The sequence below is a fragment of the Nannobrachium achirus genome (assembly GCF_963921795.1).
Source record: "Nannobrachium achirus genome assembly, chromosome: 1".
NCBI lineage: Eukaryota > Metazoa > Chordata > Actinopteri > Myctophiformes > Myctophidae > Nannobrachium > Nannobrachium achirus.
This window is the reverse complement of record NC_137810.1, coordinates 78954287-78960286: the sequence shown is the minus strand read 5'-3', so window position 1 is coordinate 78960286 and position 6000 is coordinate 78954287. Positions and strand designations below refer to the sequence as shown.

General features: G+C 43.9%; 1 protein-coding gene across 1 annotated transcript in view; it reads right to left on the bottom strand.

The window, feature by feature from the left end:
• Positions 1 to 6000, bottom strand: part of kdm4aa (lysine (K)-specific demethylase 4A-a) — a 72368-nt gene that overhangs the window by 29539 nt on the left and 36829 nt on the right. The gene's annotated exons all lie outside the window — the stretch shown is intronic.

Sequence of the window (6000 nt, the reverse complement as noted above, 5' to 3'; positions counted from 1 at the left end):
CAAGGCCACTTGCATGGCCTTTGGTGCATTTTTTGAGGGCGCAAAGGCCAAATGCCAGGGCAGGAAGGCCATCAAATAATGCTCAGCCCTGCACCAATCAAAGCCACTGGATTGGTTTAAAGATGGGGACTCGGGGGAGTTAAGATTTCAGAATCTCAACAAAAGACACTGGTGTCTACATGACAAGAAAGAGACACCGGTGTCTACTGTCTACATCAGTGTTTCTCAACCACTGTGCCTGGGGACCTTTGGTGTGCCCCTGAGAAGGGTCAAGTGTGCCCCTTGAAACTGCTTGAAAGACAGTATTGTATTTATAATTTTAAAAATGATTTAAACCAGTGAAAACAGCCGATCTACAAGCACACAACGCCTCGCACCGCAAGGCGTTGTGTGCTTGTAGATCTGCTGTTTTCACTACTGTTGTGCGACAGCCTTGTATGATGAAGCAGGGCTTTACTTTGCGAAGAAACATACACATTTGAAACTCGGAGATACAAGATGCTGCTATGGCCGAAAATCCCGGAAAAATCCCGTTGTACCGCCCTGCCACGCCCGTAGAACCCGGAAATTTCCCGTTTTTGAAAAAAATAAAATAAAAATGACCCCAAAAAATGTAGTAGGCATGATAGCAATCGCGAAATTGCATGTTTAACCCCCATAGCAACCCCATCTTTAAAACATGGCAGCCATCTTTGTTTACATTTTAGGAAAACATAATGGCTGTTATCTCATGAATGCCTGAACGGCTTTCCATTCGGATTTTTTTGTTTGAAAGCTGTGAGCAATGTGGACACACGTGGTGCATTATCTAGGCATGGGTGTGCATGATCCGTGCACTATGAATTACATGGAAGTCTATGGAGACAGGGGCATATGAGAGTACGAAGGTATTGTTAAATGGCAGCAATTGAGTTAAGGCCACTGTGGCCTCAGGTCATGCCATTGGTTTGAGGGGCATTAAGGCCACTGTGGCCTCAGGTCATGCCATTGGTTTGAGGGGCATTAAGGCCACTGTGGCCTCAGGTCATGCCATTGGTTTGAGGGGCATTAAGGCCACTGTGGCCTCAGGTCATGCCATTGGTTTGAGGGGCATTAAGGCCACTGTGGCCTCAGGTCATGCCATTGGTTTGAGGGGCATTAGGCCTAACAAAAAAAAACATTGGCTTCCGGTTGGCTGCCATTTTAGGGCTGAGTAGGTAGGGAATTTATTTTATTTTATTTTTTATTTTTATTTTTTTGTGGGCATGATGGGTAGCAAGGAATTTTATTTTATTTCCTCATGGGAAGGATGGGTAGGTATTTTTTTTTTTTTCATGTTTAATTTACAGTTTTAACTCATACAGTGCCAGGCGACTTTTAGAGCAACTTTCTCACTATGGAGTTCCCTGCCAAGCGACTTTGGGCGACTTACTTAGAAAAAAAAAAAAGAAAAACATTTTTTTTTTTTTTTTTTTTGGACCCAATTAAATCTAGTAAACATGATTTCAATCGCGATTTTGCATGTTCCACCCCCCATACAACCCCATCTTTCAAACATGGCAGCCATTTTTGTTTACATCTGAAGAAAACATTATGGCTGATAAATCATGAATGCCTGAACGGATTTCCAATCTTTTTTTTTTGTTTGAAAGCTGTGAACAGCCTGCACAAACATGGTGCATGATCTGTGCATGGGCGTGCATGATCTGTGCACTATAAATTACATGGGAGTCTATGGAGGCTTCTGGCACTAGTGCCACTCGAGGGGCATTTTAAATTGGCAGTAAGTGAGTTAATGAATCATTTAAAACATATTTTTTAAATTTAATTTTAATGTTTAATTTACAGTTTTAATGAATCATGCAAATGAAATCATATTTCAATTTCTTTTAGGATACTCTTATTCTGAAGAGATTAAGAAGTCGACCACCGGCTGGAAGTCTTATTGTAATAAGAAATCTGGAAGTCTTATTGCTGCTATAGAAATCTGGAAGTCTTATTGCTGCTATAGCGCAACATATCTTATTCTGAAGAGATCGGCTACAGGAAGTGTTAGATTTTCCAGCTTAGATTTGACAAAAGAACACAACTCGACGAGCGAGCGAGAGAGAGAGACGCAGTCGTACTTGCAGACATGCAGTGTCGCACGGGAGTCCGCATTCACTCAAGCGCTGTTGCCGTACAGTCTTTCAGATGAATCCCACGCTGTCATAAATGTTTCGTCTCCAACTCACGTCTCTCTGTGGTGGCTATACAGTTCTCAGCTGTACTGGTGGCTGGGCTGCTAACGTTGCTAACGTTGCTAGCGTGGCTACCGCTGCCAGTCAGTGACTGAGTGGCCACGCAATTTGTCCCCCGATTGTGTGTGTGCTTGTGTGTCTGTGTGTGTTTGGACTGGAGGAATACAAGTTGTAACGTAACTCACATTAGTTTAGCCTCGGGAACCGGGGACAGGTCCTGACTTCGCGAATGTGGTCGCACCAAATATATTTTTTGTAAGACGTTTTTGATCGACTCGTCGGATTTTGACTTTATTTTTTATTTTTTTCACTCCAAATGCCAATAAAATCATCTGGGTCGCACGTATTTAATAGGGTCGGTCGCCAACCGGAAACCAATGTTTTTTTTTGTTAGGCCTTAAGGCCACTGTGGCCTCAGGTCATGCCATTGGTTTGAGGGGCATTAAGGACACGGTGGTCTCAGGTCATGCCATTGGTTTGAGGGGCATTAAGGCCACGGTGGCCTCAGGTCATGCCATTGGTTTGAGGGGCATTAAGGCCACGGTGGCCTCAGGTCATGCCATTGGTTTGAGGGGCATTAAGGACACTGTGGCCTCAGGTCATGCCATTGGTTTGAGGGGCATTAAGGCCACGGTGGCCTCAGGTCATGCCATTGGTTTGAGGGGCATTAAGGCCACTGTGGCCTCAGGTCATGCCATTGGTTTGAGGGGCATTAAGGCCACTGTGGACTCAGGTCATGCCATTGGTTTGAGGGGCATTAAGGCCACTGTGGACTCAGGTCATGCCATTGGTTTGAGGGGCATTAAGGCCACTGTGGACTCAGGTCATGCCATTGGTTTGAGGGGCATTAAGGCCACTGTGGACTCAGGTCATGCCATTGGTTTGAGGGGCATTAAGGCCACTGTGGACTCAGGTCATGCCATTGGTTTGAGGGGCATTAAGGCCACTGTGGCCTCAGGTCATGCCATTGGTTTGAGGGGCATTAAGGCCACTGTGGCCTCAGGTCATGCCATTGGTTTGAGGGGCATTAAGGCCACTGTGGACTCAGGTCATGCCATTGGTTTGAGGGGCATTAAGGCCACGGTGGACTCAGGTCATGCCATTGGTTTGAGAGGCATTAAGGCCACTGTGGACTCAGGTCATGCCATTGGTTTGAGGGGCATTAAGGCCACGGTGGACTCAGGTCATGCCATTGGTTTGAGGGGCATTAAGGCCACTGTGGCCTCAGGTCATGCCATTGGTTTGAGGGGCATTAAGGCCACTGTGGACTCAGGTCATGCCATTGGTTTGAGGGGCATTAACTAGTTCACAGCCAAATCGCCTTCCATCGCCATTTTGAGGAGGGTGAGGCAGCCAGATCGCCTAACGTCGCCTTGGGGATCATTTTCTGATCATTTTGGTATTTTTTTGACATTTTTTGAGCTATAAATGACCTTTCTAGCTTAATTTTAGTCTAAAGTTACATATTCGAAGGAAGTGACATCATCGATGACGTAACCCGGAAGTCGTTCGGCCATAACATAGAATGGGCCTTTTTACAGCATTGAATGTTGACGTTTTTCTTATCAAACTTTACCATATCTAGACCGATTTTCATTCGGAAAAAAATGGCTGGACTGACAGATTGGTCACTCAAGAGCAAAAACGAGTGTAAATGGAGTGTGCACGACGTTCGGATCGTGTTTTATAGCTCCCGTTCGGCGGACCGGGAGACATAATGGCCGCCAATGGGCGCCGCCATTATGGGTCTACTGCTGTCCACTCGCTAGTCCAGACTCTAGGAGATTATCGTTGGGCACACTCTAGTGGATAGTACTAGTACTACATTCAACAACAATATGATCCCTGTTGGGTTAGATTAAAGCTAACTTGGAAATTAATAAAATTCCTGGCAGTATAGGCGCACAAGCCTATTGTAAATGGCTGGGAGAGAGTTAAGGCCACTGTGGACTCAGGTCATGCCATTGGTTTGAGGGGCATTAAGGCCACTGTGGACTCAGGTCATGCCATTGGTTTGAGGGGCATTAAGGCCACTGTGGACTCAGGTCATGCCATTGGTTTGAGGGGCATTAAGGCCACTGTGGACTCAGGTCATGCCATTGGTTTGAGGGGCATTAAGGCCACTGTGGCCTCAGGTCATGCCATTGGTTTGAGGGGCACATGGCCAAACTGAGGGGCAACGACAGCCATGGTCTTCATGAAATTCCTGCCCTGGTTCACGGCACGCCCACAATTACTTTACTCCTACATCAATGTAATTACTCATCCCATGAAGCCTTAAATTCATGGAGATTTGGGGATATTTCTCCCATTCCTGATGCAATATTATTTTCATCCACTTGTTCCTATTAGTATGGGAGCCACAGGTGATGTCATGACATACTTTTAAATTTCTTTTTTTTTTTTGGTCATTAAGTCTTACATCGAATGAGAGGCATAGAATGAGAGGCTTGCTCTGCTGTAAACATTGCAAAAAAAAGTCCCCACAAAACTGTGGGGACTCACTTTTTTAATGAGTGATCACTTTGTGAATATAGAAATGGCCATAACTTATTTACGCAATGTTTCCGGCAGAGCAGGCCTCTCATTCTGTGTACCTTAATGACCAAATGAATCGAAAAAGAAAAAAAAAACTAAAATAAAAAGTATGTCATTACATCACAGGTCCAAACCCTTTCTTTGAGCTATGGGCCTGTGACTATACAAACCCATAGTAACTTTAAACAATTTAACCATGATGGATTCATTGAAAACACATGGTTCTGATGAATGATATCGTCATTCTAATGTGAGAGCAAGGCATGCTTTATTTTATTTTTTTCATTGTCCCAAAACATTATAAAAAAAAATACATAAAAAAATTGAAAAAGCACAGCCCCTTGCGCATTAGAGAGACAATACCAGTCACCAGAACCAAGGACATGTGTTTTCAATTAATTCAGAATGGTTGCATTTAGTTTAAAGTCACAATGGTTTTGTAAACATTCACCCCTGCCTGGGATGGACGTCAGCAAGGGCATGCGGTCGCAACAGGTTCCCCAGCGCCAAAACAAATGGCTTCAGAACTCTGAGCCAAGTCTCCTGAGGAGGCGCGTCTGAGGTGTCACCGGACGTAAAAACCAACAACAACTCATAACCTTTTCAGAACAGTACTCCTTGGTTTTTACACTGTGAGAGTTTTGGAGTTTCTAAATTATTATCCTGTTGCACTTTTACTGTAAAATGTCAGTAAAAAGTTGAATACAGGACTACAATAGTGCATTCACCAAATATTCGAATATTCAAATATCAAAGTCACTATTCGACGTTGTTCACCGAATTCGAATATTCACTTACCGGTATATATTTGTTTTCTTCTCTTATAGTTTATAAAGCGTGGCTAGATAGGAAGTCATAAGAATGAGTTGTCAATGCCCCTGGTGGATGAATTTGTTAATGCTCAGGAGTTCTCAAACCTTTTTAGGCTGTGACCCCCAAAATAAACATATTTGAACTGGGGACCCCCACCCTGACAAGCACTTGGAATTGTAGGTATTACATTTAATGTGACTCGGTTCCACAGATAAATATTGTGAAAATAGCGGATCTACATGCTCACAACGCCTCGCGTTGCGAGGCGTTGTGAGCATGTAGATTGGCTATTTTCACAATGTTCGCCTCTTGCTTACTTAATATTTGACAGTTTGGCCAGTGCTGTCGAATATTCGACTATTTGAATACTTTGAGGTCGAATAATTTGAATACTAAAAATCACTATTCGTGAATGCCCTAGACTACAGGT